The sequence below is a fragment of the Lissotriton helveticus genome, chromosome 5_1, assembly GCF_964261635.1.
Source record: "Lissotriton helveticus chromosome 5_1, aLisHel1.1, whole genome shotgun sequence".
Taxonomy (NCBI): Eukaryota; Metazoa; Chordata; class Amphibia; order Caudata; family Salamandridae; genus Lissotriton; species Lissotriton helveticus.
Window position 1 is genome coordinate 2,074,772,781 of NC_136065.1, and position 24,477 is coordinate 2,074,797,257.

General features: G+C 46.1%; 1 long non-coding RNA gene across 1 annotated transcript in view; it reads right to left on the reverse strand.

Annotated features, from left to right (window-relative positions):
* Window positions 1-2,238: 2,238 nt before the first annotated feature.
* The window catches only part of LOC144756313 (uncharacterized), a 34,974-nt gene continuing 12,735 nt past the window's right edge, over window positions 2,239-24,477 (reverse strand). Inside the window, exons 2-4 of the long non-coding RNA XR_013595122.1 lie at window positions 22,780-22,887; window positions 21,594-21,694; window positions 2,239-2,265 (exon numbers count right to left, since the gene is read on the reverse strand). This is a non-coding gene — a long non-coding RNA (uncharacterized LOC144756313). The remainder of the gene's footprint in view (window positions 2,266-21,593; window positions 21,695-22,779; window positions 22,888-24,477) is intronic.

Genomic DNA, 24,477 nt, shown 5'->3' on the forward strand with positions numbered 1-24,477 from the left:
CAGGCCTGTAGTCCCAGGTTGGGTGGTCTCACATGGGTGGCACAATACATGCTGCAGCTCATGGGAGACCCCTTGGGTACCTATACCCTGGGTGGGTCCCTTAGTACCATATACAAGGGACTTACAAGGGTACACCAATAGCCAATTGTGGATGTACAAAAGTACTTACAATTGTCAATTTAGGGAAAAAGCACAGAGACTGGGGTACTGATTAGTAGGATCCCAGTCAGACTCATCAAAAAAACATACTGACAACAGTAAAAAGTAAAAAGTGGGGTAACCATAAAAGCAGATCATACTTTCCTGCACCCTATATACAGCCAAGGTTGGTTTTAACAGTCTTGTCTTGACCTTCTAGATCTCATAAAATGACTAATAAGAAGAAGAAATATTAGGGAATCAATACATATACTTTTATGCTTTTATGTACTAGGGCCTAGCATCTAACACTAAAACACTCTCCCATTTGTGCATTCAGTTTTTCAGTTTATGTGCTTTTTTGGCACTGCTTTCCATTGAACTGGACCACTTGAAAGTCTATGGACATTGTACATGCAAACATTTTAGCACAGGGAATTGGGAGATTTTGAAAACTTAATCGGAGGAATGAATGTAGCCTGACTTCTATTGAAGCAGAGGCAATTTTAGGCGGGAGGCAGCTAAAACAAAGTAATTTTTGGCTTCACAAATAGAAAGTCTCGCCCCTGAATCAGGTCTGTTGGCAAAGTCTGCTCGATACCAATTGCGCCTTCTTTGGGGAATTTGTCGCTTTTTCCCGGAGCAGGACCTTAAAACCCTGGTGCAATCGCTGGTCCTCTCCAGACTGGACTACTGCAATTCTCTTCTTACTGGCCTCCCAAATCCCACTTGTCCCCCCTTAGATCTGTTCTCCATTCAGCAGCTCGTTTCATTTATGGGGCCAACAGAAGCGACCACATCACACCGATGTTATCCACCCTCCGCTGGCTTCCCATCGAGGCTAGAGCTATCTACAAGACTGCCTATATCACTGACAAAGCCTTGCACTCCTCCTCCCCTCGCTACCTGGTGAACAAGCTGAAACTCTCTGGAGGCTCTAGACCTTCACGTAATGCGGAAAATCTACTGCTTGAACCTCCCACTTTCAAGAAGGAAAAATCGATGGCCCAATCCTTTTCAGGCAACGCGGTGAGAATATGGAACTCACTTCCGCCTCAGCTCCGGACCACCACCTCCTCCCAGGTCTTCAAAGCGGACCTCAAAGTTCTCCTCCTCCAAAGACACCTCCTAAAGTAATTCACGCCCTCTCTATTATCTGAAGGAAGACCTCCCATCACTGAAAACTCTATTCTCCATGACTATGGAAGTGCCTTCCCAGGGCGTTCGTGCGGTTGGAGTGTTTGCCATTTATTGCAGTATTATCCTTGTATCTGTGTTTGGTTCTCTTTTCTAACATGCACATGCCACTTTTCTCTTGTAACACACTGTTTGCTACCTCTCACATTTTGTTTGCTTTTAATACTTGCACAAGTGCCACCATTGCCTATGTAACGTTTGTTCTTGTGCCTCTGTGTCTAGCATATATTGCAGTATATTACCTCTAAATGTACTCTGTTTTCTCTTGTAACCTGCACACTTGTCACTCTCTCCTCCTGTATTGCACTGTTTGCTACCCCATGTATTCTGTTTGCTCACAATTGTCACTTTTACCTCATGTAACTTATCATGTGCTTTTGTAATTTGTTCATTTGTAATTTTCTGTTCCTTTTCTGAAGCGCTCTGACGCCTTCGGATAAAGTCCGCGCTATATAAAAGCGCATAAATAAAATAAATAAAAATGCATAGGTCTGCGTTGTGTTGGCACAGTCTCCCAGAACATGGTAATTCTTCCTTTTATGACACTGTTTCAGCTGATTTTTAGCGAGAGTGTGTCTGGGATTGTATCATGAACACGTGGACTGGCACCTAATTCCCTTGCTTTTATTCCTTTACACTGTCTACATTCATAAATATAATTGCTCAGAGTTAATGCATGGCCTGCAGGCAGCATTGTCAGATCACTTCAAGCAAGTGCAGCTGAACACAGTAGGGCGCCAGGCATTGGCTGTATTCTTGCAATTGACCTAGTCAGTTTGCTCCCAAGCTGTTATTCATGAAACAGCCTGTCCCTGACCCTAATATGCTGCTTTTTGTAATGTTACTGGTTTAGGAGGCATGTCTCTCTCTCTTACCTGTACAGATCCAAAGAGCCAGCAGAACGTTCCATCTCTGCATGTATTGTACGTTCTGTAATGGGAGAAGATCAAAATCAATATGCACTGTTATCATCCAACTCAAGGTTTTGTAGCATGAATGTGGAGTATGGACACAGACACGCACACACACACATACATTACACACACACCCACTCACACTTTCATCAGGAGCTAAACGGAGCCCTACCACTGGCTTACCAATCAATACCTTTGGAACTGTCCTTGCTAACCCTGATCTCAGAGGTCAGAAAGGCTGTGGCAGGAACAGAATGTGAAAGTTAACAGGGCTCTAAGAACCATGCATAGTTTCTAGATTTCTAACATGTATAATCTTGCTCTAGCTCTTCACCTGAAAACAGGGAGATACTGAGGGCCTACATGTGGGCTATTGGGTCAACAGTGTGCTGACATCAGCAGAGAAAGGGTGTCTTATGTCACTTCTGCTACCTGCAGCATTTTAGTGAATCAAACTCCAGGGCTCACCAGCAGAGAAAAGGGCAGCCACCTTTCTTAGATAAAGTTATTGACCAAGAGATCAGGGAGAACCAAGAGATGATACCTAAATACAGTTTCGACCTAGGTTCATTCAGATCCACCCTCGCTAATTACCACCACCACCACCCCAGGGAGACCAAGAAGAACGCCATCGTCAACCACATTGAGGCTAGCGTCTACCAAGGCAAAGAGCTCTTTTCCATTGTGAGCAAGCTCTATGCAACACCCTAGTGGACTACTTCCACCAGAAATTCACAGACATCTACAGCAACTTCGACATCTAACCCACCAACTTCAGACTCCTCCTTGGGTTCACCGACACCATCCATAATCACCAACTTTCTGACTGGAAACTACTCTCGACCAAAGGCACAACCACCATCATGAACTCTATCCACTCCAGTGCACCCACGGACCCCGCCGAAGACCACATCTACAACCTGAGGAGAGAGGAAATCAACAACCACCTCACAAAGATCCTCAACATGTCCATCAGGAGGGCCACCATCCCGCCGCGTGGAAGCACGCAGAGGTCAAGCCTCTCCTGAAAAAGCCCTCTGCCGACCTCAGCGTACTCAAGAATTATCGACTCATCTCATTACTCCCCTTCCCAGACAAAATCTTGGAGAAAGCCATCAACCACCAGCTCATCGACTACTTTGAAGAGAAAATCTCCTCAATGCCTCCCAATCAGGCTTCTGGGACAACCACAGGACAGAGACAGCCCTGATCCCAGCCACGGACGACATCAGACGCCCTCCTCGACCAAGGAAAAAGAGGAGCCCTCATCCTCCTCTACCTCTTGGCAGCCTTCAACACTGTCTCCCATTACACACTCATCACCAGACTCCACCACCTAGGCATCCAAGCAATTCTCGCAAATGGATCGCCTCCTTCCTCATCGGCCACATACAGAGGATCCACCTGCCTTATTTCTTGTTTAAACCCAAGAACATCAGGGTCACCTGTAGTGTAGTTCCTATATTCCCAATAGGCTCTGCGCATTGGCATAATATATTCAGCAGTGTAGACGTAGGACTGAGGTTATCTAGGTCTCTACTGACTATATTAGACTTAAGGTTTGCCAGCTAGCTCAGAGGTCACTAGAAACTTTCTCGAATAAAGGAGGAGGAGTTTAACCTCCCTGGATAGACAAGAAGGGATTAGCTTCTGACAACCATAAAACATGACAACTTTGCTCTCCCTGAATAAGAGTGTATCTCTAGAGTCGTGTGAAAACAATAGACAGCTATTTCACTCAGTCAAATGTGCGTACTTAGTTTCACCAGAATGCAGAGAAAAGAGAGAGGGGCGTTTTCAATAAAAGGTGTTATTTATTGAGCAGTCTTCTTCCTCATACAAGAGAAATGAATTGCCACGATTGTAATGCTCATGGTAAAGTAAAGTGCGTACAGTAAAAGGAGGATTATAAAGTAATACTGTAAAAGCATTGATATGGTTTCTTAGCCATATGATACTTTAAAATAGATAAAATATATACATACATATATACATTGACTAATCGTACTCAACTGGTGCTTCTAAATACGCCTACCTCGGTGTACCTGACCTAAGCCTAATACGTGGGAAGGAGTAAGTAAGTAGCAGTTTAAGTTAAGTTTGTTTTGCCAAGAATCTGACTCAAGAACTCTCTGGAAGGGTTTAGTCAGTTCCATACCTGGGTATTAGAAAGCAGGAGGTCTTGTATCTCTTTCTCAGGACTCGATATCCCGGTAACCAGCGAAGGTATCTAGAAACACCGGAGCTGGATTTCTTGGCAGGAGAAAAGACAGCGTCTCTCTCAGTGCGTCAAGGAGGAGGGGCAGCTTCCGTGGGCTCTCGCATCAGCTGGGCTCTCGGGCAAGTAGATAGCTGTTCTGCTCCAGAATCACCACCGTGTGTTTGCTTAAGGCAATGTTGGTATATTTATACCTGAAAGGTGCCTGGGTTTGACGTAAGGTTGGACATAAGACGTCAATAAAGATGTCACTAAGAACTGGCCGTTCTTACAGTGCTTTACAGGAGTTCTAGGACGAAATCAAACCAAAAGCAATGGGGATTTCCCAGGTTGCTGGAGGCTTGGTTTTGTTTAGAGAACTCGGTTTGCTTACTAGGGGGCCGGAGAAGTAGCCTTGCTTAATGTGACAGCATGTGCTACGACTGAATTATGGATATGATTATTATGCCGTTGTATGGATATTATTGATTGTAGCCGGACAAGGGCATAAAATAGGAATATCGATTCAGGTTTCCTAGATAAAACACTACACACCCTCTTCAACACCTACAAGATGCCTCTAGCAGACATCGCCTGCTCCCACAGACTTAACATCAGCTAATACGCCGACGACAGACAGCTCTTCCTGTCTTTCACAGAAGACAACTGTCCTTCACTTGATAATTTCAGGAAGAAACTCAAAACATGGGTCTTCGACCAAGGTGTTAGGACCTATTGCCTGGAGACCCCTCCAGGGTGACATGTCACACTTTACAAGAACTCTTTGATTGATTGACAGTTTGGGTGAAATACTAAGTTTTCTCTTTTCAGCACCACAATTCTGCCTCTAGGTGTTTTAAAATCATTTTGGAATAGTCCAGATACCTCTCCATTACTTTGAATATCTTGTTATCTTGCATTTATTGTTTTACGTTAGAATACTTAAAGGGAAAAAGGACTAACATTGATGATTTTCCTGTTTTTTTCCTCTGTCCTTGAAATACCCAACAAGTCTTTAAAATACTGGTCAGGTTGCAACTTTTTCAGGGAACATTCAGGCAAATTGAGACGTGCAAGCTCAAAGCATTATCTGGAGATCTGCTTCTATTCCAGTACAGATCCCATGTAGCTCCTGAATCTGTATGTACGTATGTGTTACTTCTCATAGCGCAAACCTAGCTAAAAGAAAATGAAGTGTTGTACATGGTCAAAGATAAGTATAACCACAACAAGTGATTAGGGGAGGTAGCTTGATTCTGGGAGCAGAAGTGGACTTGTATTGCCTTGTAACAAAGCGTTCTCTAAAGAGGTGAGTCTTCAGTTTTTTTCTAAATTGGATCAGTTTTAGAGTATTCCTGATGGATACGAGGATATTCTTTCAGAGACTAGCTGCATAGGTGGAAAATGCCTGCCTTCTTATTTTTTTCTTATATGCACTTCTTTATCTCCAGTCTGATAGTGTCCTAGTTGTGTGTGTGTGCCAAGGAGCTAGTCTGCCACATTGGCTTGGGTGCTGGTTGTGATGGCTTTGTAAGCAATGGGGATTGCCTTGAAGATGGTGCGGGAAGCCAATGGACTTCCATCAGGATGGGGGTAAAGGGATCACATTTCTCCAGGCTCAGGATGAGATGTATTGCAACATAGAGGATGCCATTACTGGGGGAGGGGCAGTGTAGATTCTGGAATGCCCCAGTGCAGGGTGTTACCACCATCCAAATGTAAGAGTACAATGACTTGAACAGCACTTCAGAAGTCGCTTTTTAGGAGGAAAATTTTCACTTTCTTTGAAAGAGAACTGGTATCAAACCGTCTTTGTATTTTTGGCATTGTGTTCCTTCATAGTATGGCTTGGGTCCAGGGTGAATACAAGGGATTCTACCTTGGGTGAAAGTTGGGGTTTGAAATTCACTGACAGGATTTTTGGGTTCTGGGCAAGGCATATTTTGGGACCCTCTGTTTGGAACAACTTAGAAGTTATTAACCATTTTTTGATATTCCTGGGACAGTTCCTATTTGCTGTAAATTCCAGTGAAGTTTTTTCAGTGTTTAAAAAATTGTACGAATCAGTGGTTATCAGTGTTTATTCTATTAATCATGGATGGTGTTTTCCAAATCTTACAACAAAATGTTCTTTCATTTCCTTCCTTCCCTTGATCAGTCATATTGTCAATTTTTCCTATGTTCTTTCCTGCTCCTAGCTCCCTTCTTTGTACCCTTTCACAGAATGTGCTCTTTTAAGCAACTTTCAATATTTCTCTCAACTTCCTGCCTGACTAATTTCTTACTACTCAAATTCCTATTTGAGAGAAATCCCGTGCCACCCTATGTTGAGGATGTGCATGAATGGAGATATGTTTACACCTCATCAATATTTGATTGTGGCAGATATGAGGTTAAGGATGAGCATTTAACACACCTTCTTGCTGCTCTGTCTTCGGACAAATGGCAACAATTTGCTGAATTGAACTTTTCTGCTTAGGTCATGAGATTTATATAGTAGGATATAATGAGTTATTGCAAGCCAGTGGCACTCGTTCCTGTTCTTTGCTTTGGGATACAGAGAAAGGACTGGGATAATTATTGTATTTTTATTGTTTGCTCAGGGCATATCCATGCTCTTCCTGCTCATAGGGGAGAAGCCTGCTGAGAAATGGATATCCATCAATTAGCTTTAGGGACTTCAGTGTGCAGTTTACAACAGAATGATATTTATTTAACATTGTTTGTTGTGGGCTATGTCTGTGGGATTTTGTGTTTATATGAAAGACAGGTCAAGTACCTCTAAGTAGGGGTGGGCGGGATTTGCGTAATCGTGTTACGCAAATCTCAGCGAAAGCGCCAAAAATCTCCGCAAACACGTGGAAATATCGCAAAGATGTGGAATTGCATGCCCCGCCTGTTCGCAATGTGTTTTGGGTGACCACGTTGGAAATGTGTCGCCAACTTGCCCATGTGGTTGCTAATAGGCTCGGCCATCTTGTTTTTCAGTCGCGGCGGAGAATTATGTGTTCGCGATCCCAGACTCTTGCGGTGTCTGATGGCGAGGCGAATGATGTGATCGCGATTGTGAACTCTCGCGGGATAGGCCGACCGGCTACCAACATCTAGAGGAGCACGCGAACGGATAGGAAAACTCCTCAACGAATGCAGGGATCCCGGTAAGAAGAGTGCGCGCGCGGAAGCGCAATTTCAAAGCGTGAACATGAAAAAAATGTCCGCTACGCCACGGATCGTGGAAATTTCGACATTTCCGCAGTCTCCACGGAATGCGAAAATGTTAAAATATCACAAATTACGCAAGCGGAATGGAAGTTGACGCCCACCCTTACCTCTAAGCAGTGATTCTTTTTAAAGATGCATGTGGGTGTACCTTTCTTTATTTAAAGCGGACTGTGTCACTATCGGTGATTTGTGAATTTACCTTCACATTCTGTGCACTTTACCATTTTATTTTGTGCAGTTTGCCCATTATCCATCTGGGGGGAGAACCAAAGCACCTCAATATGTCTCCTTTAAATGCAGTCACTGTTTTGCACAGGTGATGTTGCCAAGTGTCAACATGATGCTGGCTGTGGTTAATGTTAAACTTTGTGATCCTGGGGCTATTTAGCAGGTTCAAAATGTGTCCATTCACCTGTTCTTGCTGGAATTACACCATCTGCAGCACATAGCCGAAAACAGGGAGCAGAGGTTGCCTCCTCACATTTCTGAACTAATGTTTGCACTAAAAGCATCACAATGCCACCAGAACCAGCAAGGGGACCTCTTTGAATGTATGGCATTGAGTTTGCTCATGATATAGCTGTTGGTTCCTCTGTATGAAGAGATATAGCTCCTACAGGTATGCTTTTCAGATAATACTAATGTAAGCTTAAGAAGAGTGTTGGGTGAAGTCAATTATTGGAGGACATTGATGCTGGAAGCATCTATATGATCTGGCGGCATTCATATGCACTTTGATCTTTGTTGCCACAATCTTGATACCTGAGCTTTCAGAAAGCAAAGCTCGGTCCTTCTCCCAATGAATTTTATTTGATTTGATTTTAAAACGTATAAAGCGCAATGAATGCCCGGAGGCGTCTTGGCGCTGACACTAAAAATCGACGTCAGAGCAGATGCAGGTGCATTAGATGTCTGTTTGAAAGAACCAGGTTTTTAAAGATTTCCTGAACATGATGAGGTTTGGACTGTTTTTGATCTTAATGGGTAGGCTGTTCCAGAGTTTGGTCACTCTTACCAAGAAACACCTGCCACTCCAATGAACTTGTTTGAATCTGGGTGCTTGCAGCAGCTTCTGATGGACCGATCCAAGATTCCTAGAAGGAGCATAGTATTTTATTCTGGAGGTCAGATAGAGGGGACCTCTGCCATGAAGTTCATTAAATGTGATGCAGAGTGCCTTGAAAACTATTCTTTTCCGGACAGATAGCCAATGGAGCGCCACCAGTCGCTGGACCACTGATTCATGCCTAGGAATGTTCAGTATTAATCTGGCCGCCGCATTCTGCAGACGTTGATTTTGAATCCCAAGATACAGGGCATTGCCATAATCCAACCTGGATATTGCAAGGGCAATTACCACTGTTTTCAAGGTCTCAGGAGGAATAAAAGCTCGGATCTTTCTGATCAACTTAAGTATAGCCCAGAACCTCGCCGTACGGGCATTGATCTGACTATCAAAAGTTAACCGATCATCAAAAATCTCCCCGAGATTTCTGACTTTGGAGACCGGTTGGGGACACTCACCCAGCTCAGTAGGCCACCATTTTGGCAACCATCGCAGAGGATTTGTTCCCAGGTGTAAAACCTCTGTTTTGCTGCCATTTAATTTCAGACAGTTGGCTTGCATCCAGCTATTCACCTGTGCCATACAGGCGTTAAAGCTATCTGCCACCTCGCTTTCCTTGTTGGTAACGGACACCACGATTTGTGTGTCGTCGGCATAGCTGGTTACAGAAAAACCATACTGTCTGATCAAAGCAGCTAGTGGGGTCACTTATACATTGAAGAGCGTAGGGCTCAAGGAGGAGCCCTGAGACACTCCACAATGCAAATTAAAAATTTGTGAGCTGGTACCTCCTACTTCTACCCTAAAAGATCGTTCAGCAAGATAGGATAGAAGGAGCTTTAATGACAGGCTGTGAACACCCAGTTCAGATAATCTCGAGATTAGGATATTGTAGTTGACGGTATCGAAGGCCGCGATAAGTCTAACAATATCAAGGCGGCCTTCCCGCCTCCGTCAAGAGATTGCCTAAGCTCTTCACTAGCAGTGATTAGGGCCGATTCAGTCCCATGTCTTTCTCTGAATCCGTTTTGAGAATGGTCCAACAAATTGTTTGAGGAGATGAAGGTGGAGAGTTGGGTATTAAGAAGTTTCTCCAGGACCTTTGAGCAGAACGGAATTCTGGAGATTGGACGATAATTGTTGGCATAGTCGGGGTTCAAATGTTTTTTTTTTAGCAGAGGAAGCACCGATGCTCCTTTCCATGCCGTTGAGAACTTTTCAAGCTGTATAATTCCCCTGAACACATCTGTTAGCTGAGTACTAAGCTCTTCGGAGCATAGTTGATAAATTTGGGGGGGACAAGGGTCAGAGGGAGCCTCTGATTTAATTACTTTAATGGTTTGAATGATTTGATCCCTGCTGGGTGGGGTGAAGGAAAAATTCAGAATTTCCATTGAGGGGACAGTGCTAACAATAGGCTCAGTGGGTATGTTGCCGAAAGTGTCATAAATTACTTGCACTTTATCAACAAAAGCCTGGCCTAAAATATTGCAGAAATCTGCATTATCACTTGGGATCCCTTTCTTGGGGATTTTGGGCAGTTTTTTAAACGTCTTGAAGAGCTCTTTACTCGAGTTGTTGGATGCTGCGATCTTATCCGAGTAATATCTGCTTTTTCCTCCTTAATTAACTTTTTGTAAGAGGCCAAAGACTGTGCATATTTCTTTTTTGATTCCGTATTATCATTCAATCTCCATTGTTTTTCTGTCCTTCGACACAGCTGTTTCTGGAGCCTTAGAGTCTCTGAGAACCAAGGTTCAGATGTTTTTTTCCTTTTTTTCGATGAGGTAAGGAGAGGCGCAGCTATATTGGCCGCCTGAGAGATCCAGTCGCTAAGATTGTGGACCGCTGGATCAATATCTAACCCCAAATTAGGTGCGCTCTTTTGGAGAGAGATGTAAAAGAGATAAGATCAATTTTGTCCCAATTTCGATAGGAAAAAGGTTTAAAACGATACAGGTCCTATATGTGATTGAACAGAGGCTTTAATTGTAAATATGGTAGCTCCATGATCAGACCACCCCACCGGAAGAATTTTATCAATACTGATCATAGGCTTGGACGTAAAAATACCATCTAGAGTGTGACTCGCATTGTGGGTACATTCTTTAACCAACTGTTCCAAGCTCAGCCCATTCAATGCCTCAACGATGTCACCATTACTAGTACATAGAGAGCTCTCAAGATGGTAGTTAAAGTCCCCTAAAATGGTATAACTTGCGAGGTTTATACTAGATTCCAAAAATGGGGTAAGAATGTCGAGCAGCGGGCGCTGAGCTTTAGGAGGGAGATAGATTAGAAGACCGTTCAGGGAATCATTTTGATTCAGTAGGAACTGAAAGTCAAGCAGTTCACAGTCTGAAGATGTGCCCAGTGAAGAAGCTTTCACTGAGATATCATTTTTAGCAATAATTGCCAGTCCCCCCCTCATTTATGTATCCTGTCTGCTCTGGTAATGTGAAAGTTTGAGGGAAGTGCTAATATTAAGTCGGATCGGAGGATTCATTGGCCCACGTTTCTGTAACAAATACTAAGTCTAATTTAAGACTATCGATCAACTCAGCCATCTCCAAGTTATGTTTAATTAAGGAGCGGGTGTTAAGTAACATGGCCCTGAACTGTATACTAGACTCTTGCTGTGTGTGTAAATTCAAAGACAATGGATGCGAAAAAGAAAAGCAAAAATCACAATCTGAGCACTTACTGGCCTCCATCAGAGGGTCAATCCTGGGGCAGCACAGGGGTTTAGGATCAGACTTCCACCCCTATAGATCTTCCCGGGAATAAGAAATGGGTCCTGAAGTTGGAAAGGCAGGGGTTCTGGCCCACGGCCCGGGCCAGGCGCTGACGAGCGCAGACGGGCTTGCCTTTGGCAGCACATAGCCTTGCCCTAAATAGCGTGAAGTGCCAGGACGCTAGAGCGCAAACCGCGCTTCAGACTCCAGAGGGGCACTCTGAGCAAACGGCACGAGCCGCGTCGGACCAGGGCCAAGGAGCAACCGGAAATGAGGTGGTACAGGTATGAGGCTTTTCCCCACAATCGAACTTGGTGCTAGTTTAAAAAACAAACAAAGCTACGTGTAATTTTTAAAATAAACAGAAGAGAGTTGAGGCAGTTTTAAAACAACATTCGGCAAATGAAGCACACTGCAAACTGACATCAAGCTAGTTGTGTGCTAGTAATGAAGGAGAACAGTACCATGGATGCGCTGCTTGCCCTGAGGCACAGCTCAGTGTGCAACTGAGAACCTGTTGGCTACCACACTGCATTATGTGGTGAACAGTGAGCCAAAGCCATATGATCTAATCCATGCTATAAAACGGGAGTGGAAGTAGGTTCTATCAGGTCCATGTTTTCCAGTTTCTACTGTAAAATAAATATTCCTGTCAGTAGTGTTTTTTTTAGTTTTAAATAAAAATGAATTTTATCTCAATTGATCCCTTATGATATTTAATTATATTTTAAACTTTCAGAAATGATGACACACAAAATACAACTGTATGTTCAAATTGCAGCACCAAATAAAAGCAAAATAAAACCTCGAACAAGCCTCGATAAGCCCTTACTGTTTGTGCTTGGATTTAGGTTTTTTTATTTTACAACAATATATTAAGTACAATTCAGTGTCTAATCAGTTTTTTCCTCCCACCGTAGGTAAGATACGGTAAGGGTGACTTAGCAGGCTATTGCATAATAATGAAATAAGGCACATCACAAGGCAAATGTGTAAATAAATCCTCTTCACAAGTAGTATTCTTGCTTCAACAGTAAAAATCAAAACATTCAATCAATCAATCAATCAGACACTTGTAGAGCGCGCTACCACCCGTGAGGGTCTCAAGGAGCTGGGAGTGTGGGCGGTGCTGCTACTGCTCGAAGATCCAGGTTTGAGGAGTCTTCTGAAGGTGAGCAGGTCTTGTGTCTGCCGCAGGTGGGTAGGGACTGTGTTCCAGGTCTTGGCGGCGAGGAAGGAGAAGGATCTGCCACCGGAGGTTGTTCATTGGATGCGGGGGACGACGGCAAGGGCGAGGCTGGCGGAGCGGAGCTGGTGGGTGGGGGTGTAGAAGCTGAGTCTGCTGTTCAGATAGGCAGGTCCGGTGTTGTAAAAGTGCTTTGTGTGTATGGGTGAGGAGCTTGAAGGTGATCCTCTTGTTGACGGGGAGCCAGTGTATGTCTCTCACGTGGGGGGTGATGTGGCTGCGGTGAGGGATGTTGAGGATCAGTCGGGCGGAGGCGGTTTGAATGCGTTGTAGTCGTTGTAGATGTTTGGCAAGGATTCCTGCGTAGAGAGCGTTGCTGTAGTCCAGCCTGCTCTGAGTAATTTCACAACTCTGTTGAATGAAGTGTGACAATGTCCTCCTTAATTCTCTTCCTCTGCCTTGCATACTGCTTCTCATTTTTCTCCTTCTACGTCTCTTGTATTGCCGGCACATCTGTGTTGGACTTGCCCCTCTCTGCAAGGTCATCCCCAAACTTTTCTTGATCTCTGAATCTGTTTTTGTTGGCTTTTATGACTCTGCGCACTTTAACACTGCTAACCAGTGCTAAAGTGCTTACGCTTTTCCCCTAAAACATGGTAACATTGGCTTATACCCAATTGGCACATTTAATGTAATTGTAAGTCCCTAGTAAAGTACTTCTTGTACCCCTGGCCTTTAAATTAAACGCAACTAGTAGACGTGCAGCACTGATTAAGCCACCCACTTATGTCTCAGGCCTGCCATTGCAGAATCTGTGTGCAATTCTAAACTATCTTTTTAATACATATAGGTCACCCCTAGGGTAGGCCCTAATTAGCCCACAGGGCAGATTGCAGTATATTTAAAATGCTGCACATGTACTTTTAACTTTAACATGCCTTGGTAGTGAAAAACTCCTAAATTAGTTTTCACTACTGCAAGGCCTACCTCTCCCATGGGATAACATTGGGTTACCTTATTACATTTAATAAGTGATAACTTTCAATTGGGAGCGAGTAGGGAAGTCAAGTTTGTTCTCTAATGAATTGTAATTTAAAGCCCTCTTTAATGGTAAAGTTGGATCTTAAGTCACAATTCTGAAAAATGTCACTTTAGAAAGTTGACATTTTCTTGTTCCAACCATTTGGCATCTACAGCCTGTGTCCTGGGTCACATGAATAGGTGTAGCTGGCAGTCGGTCTTTGTGTATTACTCCTAGACAGTATGACAAAGGGGGAATAGGTGTTGTCAGGATGGGCCATCTCTGTCAGGATGAGGGGTAAGGTACTGTCTCCTATCACTTGCACGTCACACTCACAAAAGGTTTAACACTAGTCTTTTGTGCCCCAGGTAAGCTGGGACCAGAGTAGGGAAGAATGAAATCCCAGATACCGGTGAAAGAGGAGGACTCTAGAAGCTTCTACCACTTCAAAGTGGGCAACAGGTATAAGAAGTGGACCATCAGACTCAACTCTTCAGTCCACTCCTGCACCTGTGGATTCTACAGAATAAGGAAATACTGCTGCCTTGGTGCTTGAAGCCTCCAAGGCAGAATAGACTCCAAGTGTCAGCTAACTGACCTCCCGGCATCTACCCAGCTGACCTGCAACTGGACCTGCCTGAGCCCTGCTTGCCCCTACTAGAGTGAGTTCCTGACCTCCATGAGGTGCCACTCAGGTCCTGTACCCTTGGCATGGCACCAGTTGAATTTTTCCTTGAAGAAAAGAAGAAATCCAGAGGGTTTGGGCTCTTCATGACCGTGACCTGGCCTGTTCATGCCAAGATCTTGCCACTCACATCGTCCACCAACACAAGCGTCCGATGAACCTGACTTTTCATGGTACAGTGACCACCAGCGACAACCAGCAACACGAGAATCTGCACTTTGTGCTACATCATTGACATCCTACAGTGACTGCCAATGTTAATGTCCAGCAACAACCGTCCTTGACGCCCGACAGGATCTTCATGCTACTGCAACATCCATCCGTGACCCTCTCCTTGTCAGAGCCGGTCGCTCCACCCGCCGCGTGGCTCCTCCTGCCTCCCAGCTGCTCCTCCCTCCCACTGGCTACTTAGGCAGAGGACACGCGACGAGGAGCTGTGACCTGACCTGACCTTGTCAGAGCTGGTCGCTCCACCCACCGCGTGGCTCCTCCTGAGTGCGCCGGTTCCCCCTGCTGCTGACGCCTGTTCGCCGCTGCCCCCTGGGCTTAGGTGCCCCTTGGTTGTATTTCTCTGCTTTTGTGCCATTTTTGTGTTTACTGTTTGACCGTTGTGCCCCTGTATTTGCCCGATTTTTTGTGCCTCTCTGCCGCCTGTTTCCCGCTGTTTTTCCCCATTCCCCGCTCCCTCCCGCTGCTCCCCCGTGGCCCAGCCCCCCTCCTTGTTCTGTACCCTCGACCCCTCCTATTCGCCACCCCGCTCCCGCCTCCCAGCTGCTCCTCCCTCCCACTGGCTACTTAGGCGGAGGACACGCGACGAGGAGCCGTGACCTGACCTGACCTTGTCAGAGCCGGTCGCTCCACCCGCCGCGTGGCTCCTCCTGAGTGCGCCGGTTCCCCCTGCTGCTGACACCTGTTCGCCGCTGCCCCTGGGCTTAGGTGCCCCTTGGTTGTGTTTCTCTGCTTTTGTGCCATTTTTGTGTTTACTGTTTGACTGTTGTGCCCCTGTATTTGCCCGATTTTTTGTGCGTCTCTGCCGCCTGTTTCCCGCTGTTTTTCCCCGCTCCCTGCCGCTGCTCCCCCGCGGCCCAGCCCCCCTTCTTTGTTCCGTACCCTCGACCCCTCCTATTCGCAACCCCACTCCCGCCTCCCAGCCGCTCCTCCCTCCCTCCTCCCTCCCACTCTCCATTTATGGCAGAGTCCGCACGTGCACGCAGCGTTCACGCGCAGCATTCACGCGCAGCGGTCGCGCCGATTGTGCGCCGAAGGCGCACCAAAGGCAAGCTCGTCTGCGCCCTTCCGCGCCTGGCCCACGCCCAGCGCCAGGACCCCTGGCCCCCCAGAAGGCCAGCCAGCGCGACAAACTTACGACGACGCCACCCTCAACGCAGTCAACGCCAGCCGGAACCCCGCCTGCTAACGCGCCAACCCAAAACGCACCCACGGACCCTTCGCCTGCCAAGCCTGCAAGTTCAACTGCCACCGGACCTGCACCGCACCCAAAAGGCACCAGCAACAATCACCTCTAGTGCATCCTGCTCAACACCCGCTCCGTCCCCTGACACGCCGTCAAACTCTGGAACCTGCTCGACACAACATCACCAGATGTCGCCTTCCTCACGGAAACCTGGATGAATGCCTCCCCAGCGCCCGACATCGCCATAGCCATCCCGGACGGATACAAGATCACCCGGAGGGACCGCGTCAACCAAACCGGAGGAGGCATCGCCATCGTCCACAGGAACACTATCCGCATCACGACCAACTCCGACGACACCTTCACCGCAGCCGAGAACCTCCACTTCCAGATACACACCGACCCCAAGACCACCATCAGAGCCACTCTCATCTACAGACCCCCGGGACCACACACACAATTCAGCGAAGACATCGCAGACTTCATCAGCCCGCACGCCCTCCCCTCCGCTGACTTCATCCTCCTAGGGGACCTCAACTTTCACCTGGAGAACAACAAGGACGGCAACACCACCGCCCTGCTGGATAACCTCGCCAACCTCGGACTCAAGCAACTGGTGAACACCCCCACCCACTACGCCGGCCACACGCTTGACCCCGTCTTCTCCTCCAGCAAGCACATTTCTTTCAGCCAATCCACCGGACTTCATTGGACGGATCACAGCTGCGTTCACTTCAGCTTCAAAATAACCACGACCCACCACCACCCGCAACAGGTTCCCCACAGGAGCTGGAGCAAGATCACCGCCGACCAGCTCACCACCTCCCTCACCAAGAACCCTCCCGCCAGCGCAACGGACCCCAACGAAGCAGCCCGCACCTTCACACAGTGGCTCACCAACTGCGCCGACGACCTTGCACCACTGAAGAACCCTCCCAGCAGACCCGGCAGCAAGAAAGCCTCCTGGTTCACAGACGAACTCAAAACATCCAAGAAAAACTGCTTCGAAAAAGCCTGGCGCCACGACCAGACCACAGAAAACATAACTGCCATCAAGAACGCCGCCCGCAAACACCACCAGCTGATCCTCACCACCAAAAGGACAACATTCAAAGAACGACTGGACAACAACACCCACAACAGCAAGGAACTCTTCAGCATCGTCAAAGAGTTCTCCAGCCCCAACGCCAGAAACAACGACATCGCACCCTCGCAGGACCTCTGCGACTCACTCGCCACCTTCTTCCACTGCAAGATCGCCGACATACACAAAAGCTTTGGCGCACAGACCACGCACCCAACCACCGAACCAACACCCCCCACCACCACCCTCTGCAACTGGGCCCCGGTCAGCACCGAAGACACCACCCGCACGATGAACACCATCCACTCCGGATCACCAACCGACCCCTGCCCCCACCACGTCTTCAACAAGGCCGACTCCGTAATCGCACCCCAACTCCGGGACATCATCAACATCTCCTTCAACACCGCCAACTTCCCGTAGAGCTGGAAGCACGCCGAGGTCAGCGCCCTCCTGAAGAAACCAACAGCAGACCCCACCGACCTCAAGAACTTCCGCCCCATCTCGCTCATCCCTTTTCCTGCCGAAGTCATCGAGAAGACCGTCAACAAAAAGCTCGCCGCCTTCCTCGAGACAAACCTATCCCTCGACCCTTCGCAGTCCGGCTTCCGAGCCAACCACAGCACCGAGACCGCCCTAATCGCAGCCACCGACGACATCAGATCCCTGCTCGACAACGGGGAAACACCGGCCCTCATCCTCCTGGACCTCTCTGCAGCATTCGACACTGTCTGCCACCGCACCCTAGCACAGCGTCTCAGCAACATTGGAATCCAAGAGAAGGCACTGGAGTGGATCATCTCGTTCCTCGCCGGAAGAACCCAGAGAGTCCGCCTCCCCCGTTCAGATCTGAGGCCACCGAAATCATCTGCGGCGTACCACAAGGATCCTCACTCAGCCCCACCCTCTTCAACGTCTACATGAGCCCCCACGCAGCCATCGCACACCAACACAACCTTAACATCATCTCTTACGCCGACGACACCCAGCTGATCCTCTCCCTCACCAACGACCTCGCCACCGCCAGAGCCAGCCTACACGAAGGGATGAAAGACGTCGCCGAGTGGATGAAGAACAGCCGCCTGAAATTGAACTCAGACAAGATGGAAGTCCTCATCCTGGGATCATCGCCCTCCGCCTGGGATGACTCCTGGTGGCCCCCTGCCCTGGGCACCACCCCCAAGCCAACGGACCACGCACGAAACCTGGGCTTCATCCTGGACTCCTCCCTCTCGATGACCAGACAAGCCAACGCCGTATCGTCATCGTGCTTCAACACCCTGCGCATGCTCCGTAAAATCTTCCGATGGATCCCCACCAAAACTAGGAAGACAGTCACCCAGGCACTTGTCACCAGCTGACTGGACTACGGGAACACCCTCTACACGGGAACCACTGCCAAACTACAGAAAAGACTCCAGCGCATACAGAACGACTCCGCAAGACTCATCCTGGACATCCTTCGCCGCAGCCACATCTCTACCCACCTGAGAGACCTGCACTGGCTCCCCGTCAACAAGAGGATCACGTTCAGACTCCTCACCCACGCACACAAGGCTCTCCACGACACGGGCCCGAAGTACCTCAACAACCGCCTCGATTTCTACACACCTACCCGCCAGCTACGATCGGCCAGCCTCGCCCTCGCCGCCGTACCACGCATTCGCAGAGCCACCGCTGGAGGAAGATCCTTCTCCTACCTGGCGGCCAAGACATGGAACTCCCTCCCCATCCACCTACGGCTGACCCAGGACCACCTCTCCTTCAGGAAACAACTCAAGATCTGGCTTTTTGACCAGTAACAAACCCCTCCCCCCAGCGCCTTGAGACCCTACTGGGTGAGTAGCGCGCTATACAAATTGTTGATTGATTGATTGATTGATCGCCCTGATCTATACATCCTTCTCCCCTGCAAATGGAACTCTTCATGCTGAACTTGAGAAGGTTATATTAAGGTAAGTTAGCCTGAACTTTTGACTTTCACCTAGTCTTGCATGGTCAGATAACCGCTTGTGGCACTTCATGCTGCTAGGTGCTATACTTACCTTAATTCTTTAAAATTGCATATCTCTGGTTTTAGTGATTGAATTTTTGTTGTTTTGGTGTCAAAATGTTTTATTACATTTTACTCTATATTTCTAAATTGGTATTAGATTTGTCTTTTGTTCTGCTCTCACTTCATCACTGTTTGAAGTGTTGCATAAATATGTTACACATTGCCTCTATGTTAAGCCTGACTGCTTTTGTGCCAAGCACAGGTTAATTTAGTGAGTTTTTGTGGTTCACCGTGCCAAGGTTTGTGGCTGCTGCTTAAGACCGGTACCGCCCCTGGGCCCCACAACCAACAACACAGTTTCTCACATTCGCCTTTCTTTATTTACGATACTTTTCTCCCTACCTTAAGTTTCTCACTCTGTCATATCTATCTCCCTTCCTTCTCACTATTCTATTTACCTGTCTGCTCTTTTTCTCTGACTAGACAGTCATCCATGACATTGATGAGTAAGAGATACAGAAGCAGGCAAATGACTGGAGAAGGACAGAGATGTAAAAAGAACATTACAGTGGTATGGGGTATAGGGAGATGAGGTAAGTGAGAGTAAGAAGTAGAGCTGTAAGAAGAGAAATGGAGAGAAGCCTGAGAGAGAGGTAGAGAGAGGTGAGGTATAGAGAACTGGAGAGAAAGAGATAAAGTGGTGATGCAAAGAGAAAGGAGGTTGAGAGAGAGATGGGGAGAGGTACATCAGGTGATATGGAAATAGAGAGAAAGCGGGCAGAGGAATAGAGTTGGAGAGGTTGGCCCAGATAGTGCTGAGAGATATTTGAGGTCACAAGCAAGAGGTGGAGACTGCTAGGAAGTGACATTTGTATTGAGATAGGGCAGAACTGTAAAAATTAGAGGGCATTGAGATGGCAAGGAAAGTGCATATAAACGTAGCGATATCTAAAAAGTGAGAGTTAGAGAAAGAGAGGTGAGGTGAGGTAGAAGAAAGCATTGCCACCAACTGCCTGTCAGTCTAATGCTTAAAGTTGCCCATGCCATGCACGCGCAGTAAGCTTCTGTGATGTGTTCATGCCTATCAAACAAAATAAAATATTTTTTTCATGCACCTCAGAGATTGAAGTACCCAGTAAAGAGGTCTAGCTGGAGGACGATGCAGGATCCAACCCAAGTGATGGAGTGGGTCGCCATTAATCCTCTCATTCAATGTGCCAAAGATTTCAAGCGTGATTATTGCCTGTCATTCGTCCAACCAGGAGTGACATCACAGGAGATAACCAGAGTGATGGAGTGAGTCTCCCTGCATCCCCCAGTTTGATCCTGGTGTGCTGCACCAAAGATCCTAAGAATGACCGGTGCATATGGTCACCCCCTCAACTACTACTACAAAGAGTCCACTATCTCAGAGTCTGTGAAAATAGATTACTTCTGATTTCACAGATAGAGAAATGGCAGTTTACCTATCACCTTTCACATCAATTCCTCACACACAACACTGTTGCATCCCTCAGTGGTCCATCATAACCCCTCTATTATTCAATATCTACCTAACCGCCATTACCAAACCTGATTAAATCATTCTACCTCACATGTTACAACTATGCTAATGGCTCTCACATTTTAAAAATGGATAGTCCGGAAGATCTCTACAATGCAAAATGTTAGGAGTGCTTTTCGTGCTATCAACAAATGGATGTTGAATATTCGTCTAAAGCTCAATACTGCAAAGACAGAGATTATGACCTGTGGACAATGGCAAAAGTACCGGCCTACCACCATAGGGCCTAAGGAATTTGAGGCCCGTTCAACAATATCAAGAGAAGTCAGAAACCTAGGGGTAAACATGGATTCAGACCTATCCTTGTTACCACAAAAAGTGCCTTCCACATAATGAAAAAACAGTGGCCCACATGCATCATTGTGACATTTTGCACTTCCTAATTTGCGAAAAATAAGGAATCGCAAATTAAGAAGTGCAAAATGCTATGCATCATTATTTTCGGTATTCATTTGTGAATCGGTAAAAATCGCAATTTTTACCGAATCCCAAATGAATACCGAATTCTTAAGTTAATTTTCGCAATTCCCATTGATTCCTATGGGCCAAAAGGCCCATAGGAGTCAATGGGAAGGCATTAGCAAATTGCGAGTGGCACTTTGAAAATTTCATGGGTGCAGGGGGGGGGGCCCTGAAATGTATTTTTCGCATCATGTTTCACACACACATGTCCTAAGGACATGTGTGTGTGTGAAACATGAATGTTGAAAAAAAACCATTTTCAGCATTTGAAACACTTTTTCCAAATTTACCGAGTGGTTCAACCACTCGGTAAATTTGGCACCCTAATTGCGAATTTACACTTTGAAAAGTAATGATGCATTGCTTTTAAGAAATCGCACATCTGTGACTTCTTAAAAGCACCCGCAATTTTAGAACTCGGAAAATGTTACGAATTCTAAAATTGCTTCATGCATCCCAAAAAGCACTTTTGCATTCGCAAACGGCCGATTTTAAGGAATCGCACCGTTTGCGACTACAAAAATGCTTGATGCATGTGGGCCTATGTTGGATCTTCCCAGACCTACTGTACCAACATAAACAGCAATACATCTTATACACCCTAGTAATCTCCAAGCTTGACTATTCCCAAAACCTATACCTGGGAGCACCAACATTCATCATTCGCAAAATAACACTCATCCAAAATGCTGCCACAACGCTTTTTCTCTACCTTCACCCACGGTGATGCATGACTCTAGTCCTGCTGTTGCTCTGCTGGGTGCCTATAGCTAGAAGGTAATGTCAAGAGCACTCTGCTTTGTTCCACAGACTCTGCAAAGAAAAAGAACAGCTATATCTACAAGGTAAATTCAATACAAACAAAACAGTATAATGTGCTTTAGTTTGTAGCACTTATTATATCATCTTACCAGAAAAAATATAGAGGAGGTACTGCTTTCTCAGTGCAAGTAGCCAAGCTCTGGAACTCACTACCAGCCAGTATTAGAAGCATACAGAAGCATATCCACTTCAGAAAACAGTTGAAAACATGGCTATGTCAGGCTACACCACCGAACATCAAGGCAACAAAACCCAGAAAGACACATCTTCAAGTGCAATCTTCAGCTTCCAACCCACAGATTTGAAACAACGAGCACACTGCTTTCCACATGCAGATAAGCTACGAAGGGTTGATCTACAGTTCGACTGGGCATTTAAAGTTATGAAATTTCATATATAGCATTCATGGTCCACAATAGTACTAACACCATAATCCTCAGCGGACAATAGCCAATGCGAAATTATACCTCTACAACATACTGTGCAAAAAGAGTTTGAGAAATTAGATATTCTGCCACTGAAATTTTATCAGAATTTTAACATTGGCTTAGAGAATTATTAGCATCCCTTCAGCAAGGTATCACTCTCCATCAACCAATAATAGAGTAGAGCACCAATTAAATGGTAGTACCTTTTCTCCACCACTGCAAGTGCCCACCAATGGACTAGTGGGGCTTAAGGATGGTGGTGGAGCTCCCACACCTCAGGGCTGGTAGTAACTTCTGTCTCTTCTTCCCAGGACCCAGGGAGTGCAATAGGCCTGGGAGTCTCTTGGGACTCTCTGAGCCCATTGAGGGGGAGATGGTTGACATCATTCCTGCACATTAAGGCACTATGATAATCCCAAATATCACCTGACAAAATAAGACTCCCGGAAATTCGCTGACTTATACTGCTCAAATGCATACTACTGGCATACGGATTCCCCTTTTGTAGGATGATGCACCTCTGAAAAAGTAATCCAGAGGCATAACATGGTGCCTTCAAGTCTGTGGCCTTAGGCAAACCAGCAACATCTCAACATTCTCCCCTGCATTGCTGTTTATGCCGGAGATTCCTCGAGGTCTTGGCCTCACCACCAAGTGCTGTTATCACCGGAGTCGTGGAGGTCACCAGGCGTGATTTTCACTGCCGCACTAATTTCGCTCCGTAACTTGGTCTGGATCAACCGGAACAGCAAAATCCTAAATAATATTTTTCTTCAGTCAAGAAATTGAATTCACAGTCACAAAAGTTAGGAAGCATTCCTGTCATCTATACAGCACTTAATTTGTCTTGGACTATTATAATATTAGCTCAAGATAAAATCCATGACACTGGGCCCGATTCAGCGAAGTAATCTGAGACAAAATCCTAAACGTACTACTTTAGGTATTCACAGAAGGCATTTAGTGGTAGTAAAGTTAAAATTTTGTCTTAAGTCTGTCTAAAGTCTGTGCCTAAATGTGTCCTAAGTTTGTCTTACGTTTGTCTTAAGTTTGTCTTAAGTCAAACTCAATACAAAATCCTAACTTTACTACTACTAAATGCCTTCTGTGAACACCAAAAGTAGTAAGTTTAGGATTTTTGTCTCAGATTAGTTCTGTGAATTGGCCCCTATCTGCTTTACACGTCAAAGTGCGGAGTGAAGTAAAGAAATGCCTATACCTTTCTATACAGAGCCACACCCGAACTAAACTGCATCATCGTCTAGAACCTCCACCCATATTACATGACATATACCCAAGGCATCACAACATTTTGAAACTGAGACTCAGGAGGTGACTGATCGAGGCCAGTACAGAAATATCTTGCAGCTATGAAATAACCAAGTAGCTCATTGCTAGACTTCAAATTGGTTACAATATTATTTTTCCTACCATTAAAGCAATTTAGCATCATAATTACATAGAATAGTCATTTTCTCTGCCTGAAAGTTCAGAGGAATAGTATGAGTTTATCAAAGTCAGAATATCTTTTGATCTAAATACTGTGTGTTACATGTAGTTTACAAAAAGAGCACCCTATTGGAGTTACCAAAAGAACACCTACACCTAATTGGAGGATATGTCTGTAAATTATATTTTGAGGCCATTGTATTTATGTCAGATTATGTTTTTGTAGCCGATTTACAGCCAGCTCAAACTAGTAATCTATTTTATTCTGACTTTTTCCTACTAAAAGCCACAAAGTACCAGAAAACAAACAGAACTCCATCACATTTTGCAATAGATTATACCGAAGCACACAGTTGAATATAGTCCGATCACTACATTTAGAGTCCAAAAATTCTCGATAAAAGTGAAGTCAGTGCTTTAAATGCGTCAGTACTCTCCAGTACTGAGTACTGTTGGACTTGGGCCTTGTGGCAGGTTCACCCCTGAACTTTTTGCCTTGAAGTGTAGCGATTTCTGGTCTTTGCGCACTTTGACACTGTGGCGCAGTGTAAAGTGCGTGCGCTCCCTGAGTGCGTGGAGTGAGACTGGCCTGCCCTCCCATAGGAATGCATGGGGAATGTCTGTGTCCCTGGTAGTTCCTGATGCGTGAGGCGTGCATGCTTAAGTTTGGTATGTGCGAACTCGTGAGAGTGAATGCTGTGCAACGGTATGTGCGGCGTGTATGTGTCTTGTGCGGAAGCGCCACTTCTAGGAGTTGGCATATTAGTGTAAAATATGCCTGGCGTGTGATTGGCTGGAGCTGGCTGGGATGCCAGGCTCCAGGAAGTCTGTGTGGGTCTGCCCCGGTGGTGAATGGAGAGATTAGCATGAGTGATGTGTGGGAGGAGTGTACCTGTG